This window comes from Parasteatoda tepidariorum, chromosome 8 (genome assembly GCF_043381705.1).
Source record: "Parasteatoda tepidariorum isolate YZ-2023 chromosome 8, CAS_Ptep_4.0, whole genome shotgun sequence".
NCBI classification, from domain to species: domain Eukaryota; kingdom Metazoa; phylum Arthropoda; class Arachnida; order Araneae; family Theridiidae; genus Parasteatoda; species Parasteatoda tepidariorum.
Genome location: NC_092211.1, coordinates 25,052,086 through 25,074,844, shown reverse-complemented (window position 1 = coordinate 25,074,844; position 22,759 = coordinate 25,052,086). Strand labels below are relative to the sequence as shown.

Here is a 22,759-nt window from a genome sequence, read left to right as displayed (position 1 = left end):
ATGAAGAGTGCTATGTTTAATGAAGAAGCTATGTTTAATGTCAAAATCAAAATCTTGGCTGATTTTAATGTGCTGTTGGATGTTGTCCGCCATTGCTTCTGTGGTTAACGTCACGTTGTAATCCAACTGCAGTTGAGTTGGACGGCAATTGTAGTTCAAGATGAGCGTTCGATGACGTATACTATCAAGCTCACAAATGGACCAATCAGAGGTTAGCGCTGATTTCCAGCTGACGGCGTCCTGTCCTAAGAAACCAGGCCTTAAGCCACTAAGAAACTTAGTCCGCTCTCCTGACCAAATTATTGGGACCCAACTATTGGGCAGCCACCCACTATATTTTGGGGGTTGGAAATCCGAATCCGTCAAAAAAAAAGAAGAAGGTATACTTAAAGAAAAAGCTTTTTTGTGTCTGATTTGTGTCCGGTAACTTAAAATATCATTTGCACTTTTTAATTAGCATATTCGGCGCCACTCCCTCGAGCCCTTAAGATTGAGTCCTAGAAAGTGAAGATTAGATTATTAGATCAAAAGTTATTCAAGGTGGTCTTTTTTCCATTGCGAGCGTGTGATAGCGTCAGAAATGCAGTAACGATAGCAGAGCCAATATTCAGGTTTGTTCTCGAAGACAAGAGCAGCGGACTGCAGATAGCGTATAACTAACCGATTAACTACTTCCCTTTACACTCGATGTAAAGTCGTACTGAGATGGATGCAATCAGAACAGATCAACCGGAAGTAAATTGTTCCTTCACTCAGAGTATTGCACAGATGTCACGAGTCAACTTTTCGAATATCCCTAATCATTTTATCAACTGAAGTCTCGCAGTTGGGTAACACTATGTATGCTTCCTCTGGGGTTTTGGCACATTATATACTCTATGTACCAAAATTTTACACTATTTTATCGTAGCTGTTTGTACCAGACCGCGTTCGCTGTAAATGGCAATCAATAAATATCCACACGTTCTGTCCTGAAAATTGTAGTACTGCTTGATGTTCAGCTCGGTACGTATTCATTTTAGCATGACTTTACGTTCATTTTAAATGCTTTCTCTCTTAGTAGTTGTAATATAGTATGGTGAACTCCTCTTTGCAGATACGATTGCATTTATGACGTTATCACGTGCATTCTTTTTTCTTTTGACCAATTCTTATACGATAGTTTTAGCTAAAAAATTAAGATGAATATAATTTGAGATATAAAACATATAGCTAGTAAAAGATTGAACTAAAACTTTTTATTTCGAAGATTTTATTTTTGCAACAATATTTGTTTCAGTACAGTAATTTATGTCTGGAGTGTCTGCTTTTTTAATTGCGAGTTACACTTTTATAAAATGACAATCTGGAATTCAAATATATTTGATCATAAGAACAATTACGTATGTACCTAATTCTCTTAAGCAACGAGAAGAAATGGATTATGCCAATCATAATAAACTAAATTTAATTTCTTTTGAAGAGAAAAAATTTGCTTTGCTTGAATTAATATTTTTACTAACTACAGTTGTCTATGATTTTACAATTCTAAAACTGGGTAACAATTGGCATTCTACATCATTTTACTACGCAAAAAGCACAAATTTGCAGCTTTAATAGTTGATAGGTTCTGGATTTTGTGTATTGCCAGCAACACAATTGTACGAATGTCATTAAAATTCAAACATTACAAGAATAAATTGACCGTATTTCACTATTGCAAAATTTTGTTTCTAGTGAAAATCCTCGTAATATATATTTTAACTAAGATTTATTATTAATCATGGCTTTTAATACCAAACTATATTTAATTTTCCTAATATCGTTTTATTAACTCATTCTAACAGTTTAATTTATTACATAACTTAAACACAGCTGTTTTTTACAAACATAAAAAACTTAAATTTTTTTTTAATAATTTTGCATAAACGCAGAAATAGGTCGAACTAAAAATTAAATTTTGATTCAAACGTTAAATTAAAATGGATTTCTGAGTAATTTATTGGATTGAAACAATACAGAAATGTTCACAGAAAAATGTTAAAGGGCTTAAAATAAAATTATTACTTTTCTTCTAAATTTCTCTGTGGAAGAAAATATATTTCTCACCATTACGTTTCAAGTAAACTTAACAAAATTCACTTACTGAAAATATAATGCTATGCAAGTATTTTATATAAGTAATAAAACTCACTAACTTGAATTGAATAGCTAAGCAAGTACTAGTTTGACGTAAAATTAAAATTTCTTCAATATAACTATCTTTTAGAATCCCAAGAACGTAAAAAATAAAATTTTAAGTAATAATAACATTAAAACTTATATTAGAAATTACATAGCATTTGCTGAGACGTTGCGAAAGTGTAATGCGTTGCGTGCTAAAATATTATACAATAAAACAAAGTAAATCAATTTGTGAATAATTGTTTTGTTTACAAATTTATAGCTTTTAAAGAAGTTAAACTAATAAGATTAACTTATTGATATTAAAGAAAAGTTTAAAAGTAATATTTTATCCCATAAAATAGCGTTCATAAATTTTACTAAGAAAGGAAATAAAATTTTACTGTCATAATCAAATAATGATAATGTTTTAATAACAAACTGAAATAACTGAACTAATAATTAACTGAAATAATAATAATTAACCGAAAGGCTGCATAAATTAACACTACAGTACGTCATCTCAAGTAGACAAACTAAAATATCACAGAACAAAGCATGACGTATCACATAAAGAAGTGATGTAAAATAAGTAATGCAAAAGTATGTCAGAGTACGAAGAAAATAAATACAAAAGTATGTCATTTCAAGAAAGTGAAATTAAAACATTAAAAACCGCAACCAAACCAAGTCTGATGTAATACAACAATAAGTAAGAATCAATTAAAAACAACAGTTCGTCATTTCAAGACCGTGAAAGAAAAAAGTAGGTAAATAAAAAAGAAAACAATGAATTGAAACTAAATAAAACATAACAAAACACAATAGCAATAAGTAATGCCACAAAAAGAAAAAAAATGATATAAATAGAATTAATTAGAAACCGAAATTAAACGAAATATAGTGTAGGTCAACAATGACTATGAAGCAAATAAATTCAACAGCATATCACTTCAAGAAACGAAACTAAAACACAACGAATTTTTTAAACTAAATGAACTATGACGTAACATAACAATAAGTAATGCAACAATACGTAATGCAATGTGTATGAAACAAAAAGTGAGTTGCAAAATTATACAACATTATGGCATTTAAAAAAAAATGAAGTTAAAAATTATAAATCGAATCTAAACAAAGTATGATGTAATACAACGATAAGTAAAAATCAAGTTAAGCAAGAAGCATCAGTTCGTCATTTCAAAGCAGTGAAACAAAAGAATTGAAGCTAAATGAATCACGACGCAACACAACAATAAGTAATGAAACAACAGTTATAACAATAAGTAATGAAACACATATAACAATAAGAAATGATAACAGTAAGAAATTCATGGAAATGAATAAAAGAACAAGAGTGAGTTGAAACTAACTAACGCATGACGTATTACAACAATAACTAATGCAACAATAAGTAATACAACAAAAATTAACAGACAAATAAAATAGTATGGTGAACTCCTCTTTGCAGATACGATTGCATTTATGACGTTATCACGTGCATTCTTTTTTCTTTTGACCAATTCTTATACGATAGTTTTAGCTAAAAAATTAAGATGAATATAATTTGAGATATAAAACATATAGCTAGTAAAAGATTGAACTAAAACTTTTTATTTCGAAGATTTTATTTTTGCAACAATATTTGTTTCAGTACAGTAATTTATGTCTGGAGTGTCTGCTTTTTTAATTGCGAGTTACACTTTTATAAAATGACAATCTGGAATTCAAATATATTTCATCATAAGAACAATTACGTATAAACCTAATTCTCTTAAGCAACGGGAAGAAATGGATTATGCCAATCATAATAAACTAAATTTAATTTCTTTTGAAGAGAAAAATTTGCTTTGTTTGAATTAATATTTTTACTAACTACAGTTGTTGATGATTTTACATTTCTAAAACTTGGTAACAATTAGCATTCTATATTCTACAGCGAAAAAAGCACAAATTTGCACCTTTAGTAGTTGATAGGTTCTGGAGTTTGTGTACTGCTAGCAACACAATTGTACGAATGTCATTAAAATTCAAACATTACAAGAATAAATTGACCGTATTTCACTATTGCAAAATTTTGTTTCTAGTGAAAATCCTCGTAATATATATTTTAACTAAGATTTATTATTAATCATGGCTTTTAATACCNCTAGTGAGAACCAAAACAATATGGAAATGAATGAGGGAAAACTGGATCCTACCACGTGATTTCCCGGCCAGTAAAAATGTAGCGTTAAACGTTTAACGCAACCTTGTTGGAAGTCGCATAAGAAATATAACTTCAACAACAACGAGTTGAAACTAATTAACGCATGACGCATTACAACAATAACTAATACAACAAAAATTAACAGACAAATAAATACATTCGTACGTCATTTCAAGAAAATGGAACTAAAAAACAACTGATTAAACTAAATGAAGCAAGACGCAACATAATAATAAGTAATACAACAATAAGTAATAAACCATGAGAAATACAATAAGTAATGAAACACATATAACAATAAGTAATGATAACAATACGAAATTCAAGAAAATGAATAAAAAACAACAACGAGTTGAAACTAACTAACGCATGACGTATTACAACAATAAATTACAACAATAACTAATGCAACAATAAGTAATACAACAAAAATTAACAGACAAATAAGTGCGTCATTTCAAGAAAATGAAACGAAAAAGTAACGAATTAAACTAAATGAAGCAAGACGTAACATAACAATAAGTAGCACAACAATAAGTAATGAAACAATGAGAAATATAATAAGCAATGCAACAAAAATTAAGAAACAAACTGTACACGGAAGTGAAATTAAAAAATAAGGAATCGAAACTAAACTAAGTTTGACGTAACAACAAGTAGCAAGAAAATAAATTCATGAATACGTCATTTTAGGAAACTAAAAAAATAGAAACTGAAACTAAACAAAGCTTGAAGGAGGTAATCGTTTATCCAATAAAATATCACCTTAAATAGGTCATGGTAGGAGTATTTAAAGGAATTCTTATCGCATTCTCTTCAAAAATGTTCTCGCAACAGGTGGAGGAAGTAGTTTTACGTAACATTAAGCGAGAGGAGGGACGGCGAATATTTAAAGGTGTTTTTTCGGCAGATCAAATACCGGAGTCTATTGAAAATGACTCAGCCTTTATTATTAATACTTATACAAGCAAAGATTTTAGTGATTTATATTTTAAAAATAAAATTTTCGAAGACGTTCCTCATTGGGTAGCATTTTATGTACAGGACGAGCATAATTTAGAATTTTTTGATTCATTTGGATATCATCCAAGTAAATACAAGAATAGTTTCAAAGCATTTGTTTCTGATCGTGAAGTTAAATATAATAATATAAAATTTCAGGGTGAATCAAATTTATGCGGCGTTTATGCAAGCTACTTTGTAATTGAAAAATGCAACAGGGGTTATTCTCTTGATCAAATAGTAAAAAAGTGGTGGTCAGTAATGATTAAAATCAATGCTCGCCCTCCCTCTCTCGACTCTCTAGCGGAAAATTTTTTTAAGCAGCAAGTTTATTTGTGGGAACCGGAACTCAACTAAAAATCATGGGTAAGTTGGCCTATTGCAAGGAATTATTATTATTATTTTTTAAAACTTTAAACTATCGAAATTTTAACTAAATTAATCAAAAAAAATTAAACATTAGACGATAAGTGGATAGGTAAATGATGTATTGTATTCTATGTAAATTTTTTACGCATAATTAATTGTGGGCAAATTTAAGTCGATATGACATTTAAAATTTATGAAAGGACAATTCTACCAAAAGTAAAACAAATTTAGAAATATTAAACTTAACCATTATTGATGTACCACATAGCTTGAAATGAATATTTTTGTGTCATATTATTTGATTTTTTATAGCATTTAATTGAAACATGTATTTTCATTTGAAAAAATGGGGTATTAATTTCTGAAAGAAATTGTTTGTTTTAAAAGTACTAAAATCATGTAAAGAAAAAAAATAAATATTTGAAAATATAATTTAAGAAATTTCAAAATTTTAAACCGCAAATTCTTGTTATAGATGTAGTTATAATTAAGTAAATTGGTTATTTAGGTAGAGCTACGCAATATTTTCAAAATTAAAAAAAAACATTCTAAAAATCAGCTGTAACATTTAATATTTATAAAATGTTCTTATATAGAATAACTTCGAAATGACAAAAAAAGTGTAATCATTTTTAGCAAAGATAAAGACAGTTAGGTAATTAGAAATATTATTACTGGAAATGTGCAATGGATTGTTTTTAAAATTAATAATGTTTATGTTTTTTTATATTGCTTGATATTGAACTTAAATAATCATTTAAATATTCAGTAAATTTTATCAAATATTTTAAACTAAATAGAAAATCAAATTGAATAATTAGAAGTAACTGCATTTCAAATGAAAATACGTTAGAGTCAAATGTAGGCAATACATTTTTGGAGAATGGATGGTGATGAAATTTACATTGGAAAATTGAAATTGATTTTCTTCGTGTCTTTATTAAAAATTCTGTAGAAGTTAAATTTATTAATTTAAAATCAAAATTTGTATGACCTGATTATGACACAAGAGAAACATTCACGGTCTCGAACTAAGAAGTACATTTTGAGTTAGTCATATTTGAGAGAATTATTGATTTAATCCGATAATTAAGTATAAATTGTAAATATTTACTCAATAATTATAATTTATTTTTCATTTAATAGCTAATGTGTTAAAAAAGTTTCTTGATTAATTAATTTGTTAACTCATTTCTTAAATTACATATACAAAAGAAAAATTAAGTTTTAATTAAAATTATCTACGTAAAATTAGTTTTAGGTTAATAACAATGCACGTATAGAATAATGAGATTTATTATATTTTAATTATTTAACATATCGCATTTGCATTATTTTTTAAAAAACAAATTTTATCTTTTGAAAGCTATTCTGCATAATATTACCTTTGGTCTTATGAGCGGCACACTCATAAGACCAAATGTTGTAATCCATAACTAATTAATTTGTATGTACCAAAAATAAATTTAAAAGCTGTAGGAAGAGTTGAAAATTTGAATTTTCAGTTCCTAGATATTCTAAATATTATATTGAATGAAATTTAACAAAAGTACAACGATTTTATATTACGAATAAGAACTTAAATACTTTTGTGAAACATTAGGTACTCAGATTTTTGAATAAAAGCTTATTGATTGGAATATTTAAAAAAAGAATAGATTATGCTTATTTTTACCTTTAAATTAAAAATTTAGTAGTATTATTAATATAGTACAAATATTGAGTATATTGCCTTTATAACTTTAAATTGAAAAACATAACTTACTTATTTATGAGAAACCTTGGTTGTTTTTATTTTATATTCGATTGCTTGATAAAATATATTTGATGTTCAAGCATCATATTCTCGATTTCGTTTCCTAAACAGAAATTATGATTATGTTGCTACCTTTAGGTTGTGCTAGAAGTGGAGAAGGAAAAGAGTTCAATATATCAAGGGAAGTAGAATTCGTTTTACTTACTATAAATATTTTCTATAACATTCAATATATACATTGATGAGCTTACCGCCTATTGTTACTCGACGTGGTACTGAAATCACATCAAAAGAACACCGCAAAATTTTCAGTTCAAACTGATTGCATAGATTGTATCAAAGTCGACGGCTGCAACATCGACTGTCAGAAAGATAGCAGTGACTTCGTTAAAATCTCTGAGATGATCTTAGGCGTTGCTGTAAAGTCTGATGACACTAAAACCTATAGTTAGTACACGCTAGTTGTTCATTTAAACGTCTGTTGTAGAAGCAATAGAATGACACCAAAGTACAAACACATTAGCTGTTAAGGCATAGTTTAACTCAGCAACGTCTGCTGTCGGAAAGAGCCATAGAAAGTGCCCGAGACGCATAACTTTTCGATGTTGCGGTTACAACTCACAGAGCTAGAAAATGCATCGTTACATCGACACACAACGTTACATCGGCATACAACGTTACATCGACATACAACGTTACATCATACAACGTTACATCGACATACAACGTTACATCGACAAAATTATGATCAAAAGTACACTTTAATGCTCCTAGAGGATACAGTTGGACGTCAAGATCACATAGTATTCCGATATATTTTCTACAAAATTTTGTAAAACGTACATGCTCGTCTCTGTATCTATAAAATGTGAATAAAATTTTGAAAAATGTAGCCTCGGGTTTTATTTCACACAACACATTACTAACTTATAATTTTTTTTTAGTTTTTTTTCAGGTGCCAGTATTTTTATGAATGGTATATTGAAGTCCTAACTGGAATAATAACTGGAATAGCCCTAAAAAATCGACAAAGGGCTGAAATTGATCTGAACTGTCTACGAAGGGCTTCGATAGCTGACCTAAAGTTTAGGACTCACCTAAGTCTCGATACATCCAATACAATTGGATGCACCGAGTTGACAAATTATGTATGTTGACAAATAAATATGTTGACAATAATATATGTTAGCAAATAATATATGCTAACAAATTCCTTAAATTTATTGTTAAACTAATAACTTAATAAAAAATAACTAACTTTAACACGTTGACGATAAGTTCATAAATTTAATTTTTAAATTCCCCAATTTTTGGATCTTTTCCAATTTATAATACAGTCAAATATATCTCTATCAATAAATAATGCAACTAAAAAAAAAAATAGACAACCCCGCGTTATTTACATTAAATTTTAAATAATCTGGCTACAAATGAATTACCAAAAAGATCGTTAGAATTTAATATAACCCTGTAACCGAAATTTTTTAATAGCAAAAGACTAAAACAACTTAAAGAAAAATAGATTTTGATATTCGTTTTGGTGCGACGTGAACTAATAAGTTATACATTTGCATTGAAAAAAATAATCCGTCATATTGTTAAAAAGAAAAATACAAGTATTTATATTCGCTTTCTACAAAATGTGATAAATAAATAATATTATTTAACTATAACAGCATTTAGAATGAGTTAAATAATTAAATTGATAACTTAAGCTATTAAAATATATAAGATATATATTATATTATATAACTTAAGATATTTAGATAAGGTATATATAAGATGGAAATATTTAATGCCTATAATGATATCCCATGGGCAAAGTGCATTTATTATTAATCTTTACAGACAAATTAAACTTAACCGTCAACATGTTAAACGTTTTAAAACGTTTTAGATTGTCAAGGTTCACCATAGCCTATAAATTGTTTTCATGTAAAATATGGTAGACAAGACTTCTCTTGTCGGGCTGACCGCGAAAGGTTTTCGGGGTTTTCCTCTCGTGTAACACAAATGTGGGTCAGTTTCCCATGAAAGTCCTCCCCGTAGGCATTTTTAAAGTACTAAACATCAGTACATTGAAGATTGTCCATAAGCTAGTGATGAAACCATGTTTGCAGCCTTTAAATTACGTTTGGATGTATGTTTAATTCTTTTAAAAAAATTAATTATTGATCGTAAAATATTTATAATACTTATAAAATGTTTGCCTATTTTAAATATGTTGTTGGTACGTTCAAATTCGAGTATAACAAGTTAATTGTTATGATATAGATTCAGTTTCAAAAATATATAAAAAATATTTATAAGGCTTTTAAAGTTATATCTGTGATATTTACTTATTTATACATATTTTTTTTAATGTATACATCTCTTTTTCTGATATTTATCTGATAATGCTTTTATTTTTTAAATGTATACAACTTTAGCTGTGATAATTACTTGATTATACGTATATTTTTAAATATAATTTTTACTGTGATATTTACAAATTTTAATTTGCCATTGTCCCAAAGGTATACAATTGATAAATAATTATTTATATTTCGCTCACCGAACATAAATTTATATGTAGCGAAATCTGTGATATTTACTTTCATATTTTGAAATGAATATTGCTTACACGCAATAATTGCTGTGATATTTACAATATAAATTTTAAAACTTTTCTCTTTTTTTTTAATGCAGAATCTTTCTTTTGAAAGTCAGTTTGAAAAGTTTTTTTTATGATGAATTTTAATTTGAGTTTCTTTTAATAAATTTTACAATTAATCTTTTGAATTCATTTTAATTCTTTGAACTCATTTCAAGCGAATGATTGAACCTTTAAAAAAAACAGCTCTTTTAATTGTTGAGCGATAAGTACAAATTAGTAATTAGTTTTTTTTTAAATGAATAACAAATTTTTAATCAGTGCTTCTCAAATTTGTTTTTAATGGAATCCTTATGCAAAACAGTTTATTGACTAAAAATCATTGCTTTTTACATCTATCATAGATAATTTCAATTTTAGTTGTTTTCTATTTTGACAGCATAACTAATATTTTTTTATTTAAGATTCTTTTGTAAGAAACTAAGTCCCTCAAAAATTAGCTTTCAGATTTACTTTACTTGCACAAAGAGTATTATGCTACTCTTTGAAAATGTATTATAATCAAAACTGCTTTACGTATTACCACTTGTCAATTTGCTAAATAGATATTGCTACTCTTAATTAATTGTTTCCAATTATTAATATGGGCATTTTTTTCAAAATCAGCCAAGTTTCTCAAAACTTAATGTTTCTATACGCAACCAAATAAGATGGTTAATAGAATTATTTTGTTGTATAATTAATGTTTCTTTATTGTAAAATGTTTTTTTTTATAACTTTTAAATGTTTTTGTTACTTAATGGTTAATTCTTAACAGAACTGATTGTTCATTAACTACATTTTGGGAATCACTGATCTATCTTATTCTAACATATTTATTAGATATTTTTAGAAATGATTTTTTCCGTTTTCTTTTTAAAAATTAAATTTTGAGTGAATTGTAATTAAAAAATAAAAACACAATTCCATATAAGTACTCTGTATACGAATGTGTGTAATTCCTCTGTGCAGTTTTTAACTTATATCTTTCGTTTGCATATTAGTATGGAATCAATTTAAGGCATTTTGTTAAAATTATTTTATCAAATGTTAATGACGAAATACATATTGTAGAGTAAAAATTGTAAAATAAATATATTGAAATATGAATGAGAACTTTTTGTAGCACAGTTTCATATTATTTCGACTTGGTCTGATTTTATTGCCGTTTTATTGATACACTCATCCGGAAAATCAACTTAAATTATGGCTTAATAAACTATCAAACATTTTTACATTTTATTGGATAACATTGGATAATGTTCTTATTACTGAGTGAACAAAATATTACCTTGATTTATTCTGGCTCAAATAACCAAACTTTCTCTAGTTAAGAATGTTCTACTAGCTTCAGCTTACTTCTATCATTGTAACAGAATTCACGCGTACGCAAAGGTAACTTTTTTTTCATTTACTGTGATACTTAATAAAATTATTCGTGAATAAAAACTGAACGTAATTACAAAAAAACTAAAATTTTTTGAGGTTTTATAAAATAACTAAGGTTTGAATCATGACTTACGTTTCTTGAAAATTTAAAAAAAAATATTCCAACGGAAATGGTAGTTCACGCGATTTTTTAAAACCCAAATACTTAAAACTTTTAAAAACTTGACCGGAGTTATGTTAGACCCGTAGATATATAGATTGCTCCGTAAATTTAAATTACAGCAAACAAAGATTTCTTACGAAAACATGAAATTTCAAAAAGAGTCGATCAATATCTTATAATTTTATATTTATTAGAGTTTAATAGGAAAGTATTTAATTAAGTCAAGTGATTTTTGAAATCGGAAGTCTCTTGCCACCTTAAAAAAATAAGCATATTGAGATAAAATGAAACTTCCGGAAAATTTTAAGTCTATATGTATTTTTTTAAAAATGAACTTGCATGTTTATCATTTCAAAAATCAGATGTCAATTTTGAAAAAAAAAGTGATCCATTCAAAAGTAATGCCATTTAAGAAGGAAATAAACCTCGTTAATTTTTTTCTTCTTCGTTTTAGAACACTATAAACTTCATGTAAAGTTGTACAACCAATGCAATTACCTAGAGCTTTGATCAAATATTTGAACAATTTTGACAAACAGAATTTTTAATAGTGCAGGAGTCAAACTGCAGCAATAGTGAGTAAGTGAGTACAGAGTTGCGCAGTTCTCTTAACGTCCCATAGTGGTATTAATATCTTTTTGCTTTCCGTTTTATATATTCGGCTAGATTTTGTCTTAGTTTAGTTTACGTATTTCTTTAAGCTCATAAATGCTCGAAATTTCATACTAGTTGATCCTCATAGGTAAAAATTTTAGAATAATAATATTCATTTAGATTTGCTTCATATTCATTACACATGCTTGAGTTTATTACTCTTATAAGTCAATAAAAGTGTTATGAACAGTTCATGACGCTTGCTTAAAAGTCTTTTTTATACGAATATGAACACGTTCAGTCACCCGCGACTTAATAATAAAAGTAAGTTTCTCGATTAAGTATTGAATGAGAAGATTTTTATTTCAAATACTTTTTACAAAACAAGGCCTGAGGCAAATTTAAAGAGGCGTTCAAGATCAATCACTTGAACCAGAAGCATAATTCGACCATAATCATCATGTTAGATTTGTAAAGCGAAATATTCTTTTATTGAAATGTTTACGTTAAATTTTTATTTCTTAATTACATATAAATGTCGAAATACTTGATTAATCAAGTGATGATTTTTAATAATACACTGTCAGAATTTCTATTCTAAAATTACGGAAAAATAATCAGCAGCTGTTTGCTTATCAAGTTAAGCACTAAGTTTACAATAAAAAACATTTTTTACTATTACGGTTTTGAAACCGTTTACAACTAGTACGGTTTAAAAACCGTGAATAGGAAACTATACGGTTTCTTAACCATTTACAACTAGCATAGTTTTAAAACCGTTAAAAGGATGTTTAATTGGACATAATCAAATAGAGCTAGGCCTTTCATTAGGTAATGAGCATTAGCTGTGGTTCAGTTGTGTTTTGTTAAATGAATGTGGAATATCAAATGATGTGTGGTTACCATGGAATGTGGTTTTTATTAGATTATCTGCTTGTTTCTCCTATTGTAAGAGATTGGAAATACTAAACATTTTGCGTTAAACAGCCTTTATGGTTGTTTAAGATTTTAAGTTATTAACGTATGTATATTTGACAGAAGCGCCACCTTTAATTTTCTTTAGATTTATTTGTTTTAATATTTCACTTTTGGTTGCATGGCAACCTGAGATAGTTTTTGTTGTTGTTCTTTTTTGTTGTAATTTAGAATTATAATTTTTAGAATCCGTTTTTGAGGCTAAATTATTAGTTATTAAAAGATTAAAGTTTTATATTTGTTGTCATTCATCTGTAGAACTTGTAGTTCATTTGATTGATTTTATTTAAAAGGCGTCCGCATTATTTATTTTAACTTATTAGCGACAATGGTGCTGCCATCTAGGTGTTAACGAGAGTATCGTATTCTAATAGTCTATGGACACAAATTGGGGAGTGAGGAACACTGGAAACTCTTCATGTTTGAAAGGGACTCGAATCTTGTTCAGTTAGTCATGAGATTGAGAACTTAGCCAGGGGTCTGTCCAGGCTGAATTTACTACCGTTTAGCGGTACCTTCACAAATTCAACTTTAGGAAAAACGGTAGTTTCACAAATTCAATTTTAGGAAAAACGGTAGTTTCATAAAATACTTTTTCTTAAAATTTCATTTTTGTANTATCATAGTTGTGATATATTTTTTTATTGATCAAAATAGTAGTGATATTTTAGGAGTAAAAATAATGATGAGTAGAGACGTAAAGGGTTAAACTTTTAACTTTAAAAGGTTAAAAATTTTAATTTATGCTGTGAAAGGTGACAAATAAAATAATGCACATGCAACATAATATAAATGATATAGGAAACTATTGGTGCTTCTTAAAGAGTTAAGTAATGGCTTGTAAATATAGGATTATTTATTTTCAGCTGTTACAATCGTCCCTTTACTTATTGTTACAATCGCAAGACGCCATTTCAGCTTCATTTGTTAAAAACGATGCTAGTTAATTAACAAAACTTATCCTTTTTTTAAATGTTAATTAAGGCGTCTACTTACATATTCGATCAATAATTTTTATTTATTTAAATAAAATTACTTTGTAACAATATAATATTCTAATACCAAAAAAAGTACTTACGTAGCGTGAAAATATCTTTTGTGATGTAACTCTTTCAAAAGTATAGAAAAATGGTTGCCAGCAGGGGTGTACATGTAGATTTATTAAATACACCTTGTGCGCCGCCTAGGAACCAAATCTAGAACCTGGCACTCGAAATTTTTGCACTGTTACAATCGTACCCTGTTACAATTGACCCCACTCTCCCCTACAGTATGATAATTTGGGAAGAATTTGTTTTCTCCATATTTTTAAATTCCTCAAAGAATTTTCTTTAATTTTATTTGATATTTTAAAGTTGTAGCAAAAAAAAAAACGCAAGCAAATTTTTTTTTGAAAATAAAAATGTCTATATCTCTATAAATATTTAATCTAGGTTTATGAAATTTTATGCACTTATTGCAAATAATAACCCAAGTAATCGGTATACGTCACAAGCTCATTGCTTGATTTTCTGACATGGGGTGCTCAAAAATACTTGTTTTCTTTCGTAATTTACTGTCAGTCCCTGAAACCTCTTAACATTTAAAACCTTGATGCTAAGTATGAAAAATCGCGTGAACTAAAGACCTTTAAAATCTATATATATATTTCTCTTACACGGTGACAAAAAGCCTCATTACAACTCCCCGAATGGCAACGCTAGAAAATCGACCAATGATTGCCGTTTAAAATGTCACATGCCAAATGTAGCTGAGGTGGCTCAACATATAGCACTTTTAAAAACGGAAACTGAAATAACAATTCAGCTGCGGCAATCTCATACTATTAAGCTAGGCAGACGTGAGTAGTCTTTGTCAATAGATCTCTATTTTAGTATTTTGTCGAAAGCGCTTTTTTTCACAAATTTATATATTACGAATTTATTTGACGATTTTTGATTTATATCATGAATTTATTTGTTTTATTGTTGTTTTTAGTTATCCATTAAAAAAATGAGTCTCAGTCGCGCTGTTACGCTTTTGAAGTATAATCAAAAGAAGCGTGCTAGTCAAAATTTTAACCTTTTTAAAGAGATATCAGTTTTAGAAATTTTATCTTAAGATTTTAGATTATAGCACATTTCTAAAAGGTTTAACGAATTACATGTCATTTATTTGAATTCAAATTTATTTTAATGACTTAGTATTTACTAAAAAGATGTAATTTTTTTTAAAAAAAGAAGTTGTTATATGGATTTGAATGATTGTTTTGAATTCTTAGAATTTTGTGCATTTGCAATGTACCTAAGTGAGCAGCGAGCGAAGCGAGCTTGGTTTGCGAAGCAAGCCATATAAGATTGCATAGCAATTTTCGGGGGTTGGCGAGCGTTAGCGAGCAGGGGGCGCAGCCCACTAGTTAAGAAATAATCCTCTAAATATATTTTGATAAATTAAAAATAAAATTCCGAAACTTAATGTGCCTCCTCCATTATTGTAAGGCAGTGTATATATACGAGTACATCTTGTATATGTATGTATATATTGGAACATTTTCTAATTTTTATTTACACTAATAAAATTTTATTTCCAAATTATTTGTGTTAGAAAAAAACGTAGGCTACGAAGGAAAACGTCATTGTGTTTATGTTTTTGGATTATAAATCTGGCTTGAATTACCCGGGTTAAGAATCAAAATTTGAAAAAATATTCCAATATCCCTATGAACAAATTCGCGACGTAAATAACTTTAATAATAAAATCGCAACTATCTCTGAAAATGTGGAAAAAATACCAACAACACGTGGACAGGACTGATTTTACACTGTTCATCTGTTTATTCTTAATAGTTTTGCATTAAAATAACTTGAAGAAAGTAGATACAAAGCTATGTCTTTTCAAACTGAGCTTGCGAATAATGAACTATACAATTATGTAGATTACCTTCTCGTTGTGTATTTCCTAGGTAATGTACCTATGCAAGAAAAAAATATAACAATAATAAAACGCATCCTGCGGCACAGGTGTGACCGCGACCGGACATGTTGCGTCCTTGAAGCGTAATCGGTAAACTAGCGGTTCATCTTGCTATTATTTTGATATATACCAATCCGGTTATGCGATGGAAATTGATGAGACACGCAGACTGGTGACTCGCGGCATCCTCATCTTCTTCTTCTTCGGATGTGTTTGGAAAGCTGAAAAAAGCTCATTAGGTTATTCAATTGGTCTTGCGGTTGTTGTTGTTGTTATCTCATAACTTCGATGCGGAAACAAAATCAAAAGGAGAACTTAGTTTGTTGTTATTGATTGGGGTGGTAGTTATTATCTAGCTTTCTTTTGGTTTTGGTTTAGTTGCTTGTGGATAGACTTAAGAAAATGAATACAGTAGAGGATGGGAAAGATTGAAATTAATGTTACATATGAAGGAAACGTAATTTTTTTTATTCACTAGAGAAGTGTAACTTTTTCTACTTTTTAACTTATTTTTATTAGGTGGGGGAAAACTAGAATTTAGGAATGATTTCGCTAGTGACGTAAACTAATGTGCTTCTGGTGATTTATCTATAATCCAGATATTATAATCTTTGCATTAAAATAAAATAGACGAACCAATAAAACATAATTTTGTTATACTCTATAACAGCGGTTTCCAACTGGCGGCCCGCGAAGCCTTTTTATGTAGCCCGCGAAGCCTTTTTATGTGGCCCGCGAACTAAATATATTTTTTTGCGGACAATTTTCGTAAAATTTTTTTATGGGTTTAAAATACTTTTCTCGTTAATAAAAACCTAATTTCTTCGTTTCTGTGAAATTTATCATACCAACGATGCAAAAAAATTTATTTCTCAGGTCCAAGGTTTTAGAGATTTGCATCCAAGAAAATATTTATTCAAATACAAAACTAATTGTGTATGTTGCGCTTTTTTATTTAATTTTTTTTGTATTTTGTGAACATAATTTAACATGTATGTATCAGAAATTTTCTCAAAGAAATTCTTAGATTTAACTTTTTGAAACCACTTTATTTGGACGAAAATATTTACACACACATTTGTAAGTTTTAAATTTAAAATGCAAATATCTATTCTCTGGTGATTGCAGCAGACAAACCTCAATTTTGTCATTGAACATTTTGTGTGCTACAATTTAAGTTTTAATACCAACCTTTTCAAAGTTTTATATCTTAACAATTAGATATCTGTTGCACATTAATTGTTTAATACATAAGTTCACATTAAAGTTATTGTAGCCCGAATCTTTTAATATGCAATTAAATATGTTTAAAAATCTGCTTCTTACTTTAATTCAATGCTTTTGTTTTGTACAACTTGGTAAAATTCTGACAGTAATATTCAATGCCCCTTCAAGCATAAAAGAGTCCTACGTAAAATTTTGATAAAGTTGCGGCCCGCCATTTGATTTGTGTTTTTAATTGTGGTCCCCAGCCTCATGTTAGTTGGAAACCCCTGCTCTATAAGTAGAGCCGTGATGGCTAAGGAGATAGAGCGTTCGCCTTCCAAAGAGGTGAACCGGGTTCGAACACCAGAAATGGCTAGTCGATACGAATTCCACATCCGGTTAGCACCAATCGCAGTGCTAACGTAAAATATCTTCAGTGGTAGACGGATAGGGGTTAGAGTCCCCTCGCCGTCAGGCTAACCGTGGGAGGTTTTCGCGGTTTCCCTCGATATGTAACGCAAATACGAGTTACCTTCATCCAAAAAGTCTTCCACAAAGGCAAATTTCTCCCAATACATGATCCAGGAGTTCCCTTGTCTTCTGGATTGGGTTCAAAATTACAAGGCTAAGGAGTTGAGCTTTAGAAGTCGTAAATCCAAAAAATTGGGTCTGCTGTTTAATATAAGGGTCATAAAATAAAATACTCTATAAGTATTTGACACATATAGTAGTACACTCATACATAGTAAGTACTACAGTATAAATGCACTTAAAATTTACTATGGGTTGTATTTATCTTTTAAGTATCATTTTATCATCAATTATCATTTTAGCAGATTATTATTTCATTTCAGTATCAGTTATCATTTTAGTAAATAGTGCTTTTCTTTGTTAATCTCTTTAAATTCAACGCAGTTGCGCTCTTGTAACTCAAAAATAAATTTAGAAACTAAATTCTATGTTATAGTTATATCAATGTTTTTATATTTTTTCAATTACTTAGGTAAATACGATTGATTTAGATTGCTATAGAAAGTAAATACGAAACGTAAATTGATTGCTGTAGATACGATTGTTTAGTACACAGAGAAAAAAAAATCTAGTAAAATTAACGTACTGTATAGTAAGGACATTTCTGGGAAAAAAACATAATTCTGACAAATAAAATTAAAATATACGGTACTTAAAGCATTAATTAAATAATTTTCCTTTAATATGGTTCAAATTCTGGTTTTCGAAATTATAATTCTCATTACCACAAATTTAGTAAAAATTACGAAAGGGAAAGTAAATTTAACCAAATAAAAGGTATACCATGCTCTTAGGTATTATGACAAAATTATCAAATTCTACAATATTTACCGATTTTTATCGCATTATAAAGCCATATTTTATTGTTAAACTTCCAAAATTATTACCAACGCACTTCGATCCAAATAATATGATTTATTGCTCTGATATTTTAAATATGATTGATATGAAAAAGGTGTATACATTCGGAATAAAAAAAGATTTTGTAAGCTTTTTTGCAAATAAAACTAAACAAAAAGTTCGGTTTATGCTGATTTTGGTACATTTTAAAGTCTTGCCAGATATCTTGACATTTTTAATATTCTTTCTAATATTTTTGAACAATTGTGTCTAAATATTATTGCTATATATTGTGTCTAAATATTATTGTTATCTTTCTTTTTTTTTAATTGTACGCTAATTTAATTGGATTTTTTTTTGTTGTCTGTAGTATGTGTTTCGTTTATAAATAAACTTAAAAAATTACCCAAATTAAGTCCGTTTTTCAATTTCTGTCAAAAGTAATTTTAATTTCGTCAGTCCTAAACTGAAAAATCTTTCTTAAAAAACTTTTGTTGTGAACTTTAATCACCATAAATTCTCTCTATGTTTCTTAAAAGTAAAACGCTCTATGATTTTGTTTTTAGGTTAGATAAAAATAACATTATTTTAACCTTTTTAGTCGCCTTTAAAAACGGAGCTTATAAAATTTTATTTTGCTTTATTTTTCTGTATACCTATCTTCATTTAATAACATGCGACTTTTTAAATACATATCATTAAAGGATATTCAAAAAACGTTATAACTACGCTAAATCTGAATACAACAATAAGCTGAATGTAAGACAAGAAAAAAAAAACTACTTTCAATCTCAAACCAAACGATTTTTTATGTCTTCCACTAAGAATCCATAGAAAGACAGACGGTAAAAAAAAAAAAAATCGTTTATTTAGAACTCAAACAGAATTTTATTGAAATCCGCTTTCACAAAGCTCCCATGCAGACGATATTGTGTAGTTCGTTTTGTGGGTACTGTTGTTGTCCTACATTTGTATTTCAGAAAGACGGCGGGATAAGGTAAAACCGCTGACAAAAACGCGTTATTCTAAGACGGGGGAGTTTTCTGAAGTATTAAGAAATGGAAGAAAAAAATATACCCGCACTTCTTTATTTTATCTTCCTTTTCTTTTTATCAAAAAGATATTTGAAATGCTTTCAAATTTTATTCAACTCGAACGGAATATAAAAAAAAAAGAATTCAAGTTGTTTGAAAGACACAAAACAGTTCGACAAAACGACAAAATATTTCTGCGTCTTCCACACACAAGTGTTTTTTTCTCCATTAATGAAATGATTAAAACACACTTCTTTTTTTGACATATTTAAAAAAATAATTCTTTCATTTTTTTTCTGCATCTTCCACACACAAGTGTTTTTTTCAGAAATGAAATGATTAAAACACACTTCTTTTTTTGACATATTTAAAAAAAATATTTCTTTAATTTTTTTCCATTGAAAAAATCAATGTTGATAAGTATCTCCATTTTAAAGTCAGGCAAATGTAATGGATTATGATATTTCTCTATTTTATTTCAATAAAAATGAATTTTAATACTTTGCATATTTATTGTATGCAGTTCGATTATGATATAAAGCTTAAAAGTTGTCGATTTGCCTTTACCTAGCTAATTTGCAGATTAACTAGGGTAATGTGTTAAAGCGCGAAATATAGTGTTTTCCCCAATTTACCTAGGTAACATGCGAATCAGCGGTTTCAGCATTATTCGTTGAATGAATTTTATTACTTTACATATTTATTGTATGCAGTTCGGTTACAATATAAAGCTTAAAAATTTCCGATTTGCCCTTTACTTAGCTAATTTGCAGATTAACTAGGGTAATGTGTTAAAGCGCGAAGTATAGTGTTTTCCCCAATTTACCTAGGTAACATACGAATCGGCGGTTTCAGTATTATCCGTTGATGTTCAAAAGTTTCCATCTCTCATTTTGTTAACTAATTAGTTGATTGCTTGATTCCATTGACTTGATTCTTTATGCATTGAAAAATAAATAAATGGCATTAAGTTAATTTCCCTAATTGTATTTGAAACAACATTTTAAACAATTTGATTATTTATTGCATAGTTTTTAAAGTATTCATGAATCAATTGCTGTGTTGATTGATTGCATTGACTTGATTCTTTGTAGATTGAAAAATATATAAATGGCATTAAGTTAATTTCCCTTATTGTATTTAAAACAATATTTCAAACAATTTGATAATTTGTTGCATAGTTTTTAAAGTATTGATGAATCAAGTGCTGTGTTGATTGATTGCGTTGACTTGATTCTTCATAGATTGAAAACTAAATAAATGACATTAAGTTAATTTCCCTTATTGTATTTAAAACAATATTTTAAACAATTTGATTATTTGTTGCATAGTTTTTAAAGTATTGATGAATCAATTGCTGTGTTGATTGATTGCATTGACTGGATTCTTCATAGATTGAAAAATAAATAAATGACATTAAGCTAATTTCCCTTGTTGTATTTAAAACAATATTTTAAACAACTTGATTATTTGTTGCATAGTTTTTAAAGTATTGATGAATCAATTGCTGTGCAGATTGATTGCATTGACTTGATTTTTTATAGATTGAAAAATAAATAAATGACAATAAGTTAATTTCCCTTAGTGTATTTAAAACAATATTTTAAACATTTTGATTATTTGTTTCATTGTTTTTAAAGTATTGATGAATCAATTGCTGTGTTGTTTGATTGCATTGACTCGATTCTTTCTAGATTGAAAACTAAAAAATGACATTAAGTTAATTTCCTTTTTTGTATTTAAATCAATATTTCGAACAATTTGATTATTTGTTGCATAGTTTTTAAAGTATTGATGAATCAATTGCTGTGTTGATTGATTGCATTGGCTTGATTCTTTATATATTGAAAAATAAATAGCAGCAGGGTTAATTTTAGGGCTAATACAGTTGACCGAAGGAAATGATTCCCTTTCTCTCGCCGACCCTAGCCTACCAAAACTTATCATAAACAGTGACCCCACATATAAATTTTGTACAAATATATTTTGTTTACAAGTTTATAGTATTGAAATGTAATTTCAAATAAAATACCTTTTTAACTCTAATCATGCATATATAAGTTGAATTTAATATTTAGAAATAGTTAAGTTGATGTCGATAGAATAAATTGAAGTTTTTTGGTTTAAGTTGGAATCGGAAGTTTGGAGATGGAGTTGAATATTTTAACTACCGATTTCGCATCTCCTGGTTTTAACTGTGCGGATAGATTTTTTTTTGACCAGCTAATTTTCCAGTCCAACAAATCTCAGAATTATAGAAAAGTATTACTTTAATGAGGTAAAACTGAGCTAAATAAAGGCCTTGCTCCGGTATCAAAAGTAAATGAGGCATATCTTTTGAAGAAGATGATTATACTTAACTATCGGTGAAGTTTCTTGATAGCAGATAAATACCTCTGCTGATTGACCATGAAATCAAATCGAGAGACATTGGGAAATTTTTTAGAACTTAGAAAATGCCCAACAAAGTATGGCATCTTATAAGTAACTTGGTAATGAGTCATTAAAATGCAAACCAGGGCTCGAAGAAACTCAGAAATTTTACGCGTCCCCGAGGACGGCTTGTCCATCAATGTACCCGTCCTCCTTTGAAACTAACCCGTAGCTTCTAAATAAATAAAAATATAATTTTCTCTTATTTATTACAAACATTTATATAAATTGCACAATGAATTAGTAGTTACTAGGATTACAAATACTAGGATTGCATTATACAGTAATAAGAGGAATACTTGGTTACTAATAGGAACCAGTATTTCTTTTATAGAATAATTTATTTCTTTTATGAAATAATTTCTTTCTTTTATGAAATGGTTTAAATGACAAATGTCAAGTTATCTGGAATGTCAATTTATTCGAGGGTACTGCGTTTTTTAAATGAATCAAATATGACGTTTGCCAGTTCCACAATCAAGCCAATGATTTACAGAGGTTTCTGCACAGAAATCTGAAAGGGGTTTTCCAT

The 22,759-nt window shown here is 28.4% G+C and overlaps 1 protein-coding gene and 1 long non-coding RNA gene across 2 annotated transcripts in view; both read left to right on the top strand.

The window, feature by feature from the left end:
* Positions 1-22,759, top strand: part of LOC107455064 (apoptosis-stimulating of p53 protein 1) — a 453,339-nt gene that overhangs the window by 34,079 nt on the left and 396,501 nt on the right. The gene's annotated exons all lie outside the window — the stretch shown is intronic.
* On the top strand, positions 4,311-11,226 carry LOC139426295 (uncharacterized). Its single transcript, XR_011637515.1, has 2 exons — positions 4,311-5,719; positions 7,617-11,226. It is a non-coding gene; the product is annotated as an uncharacterized lncRNA (long non-coding RNA).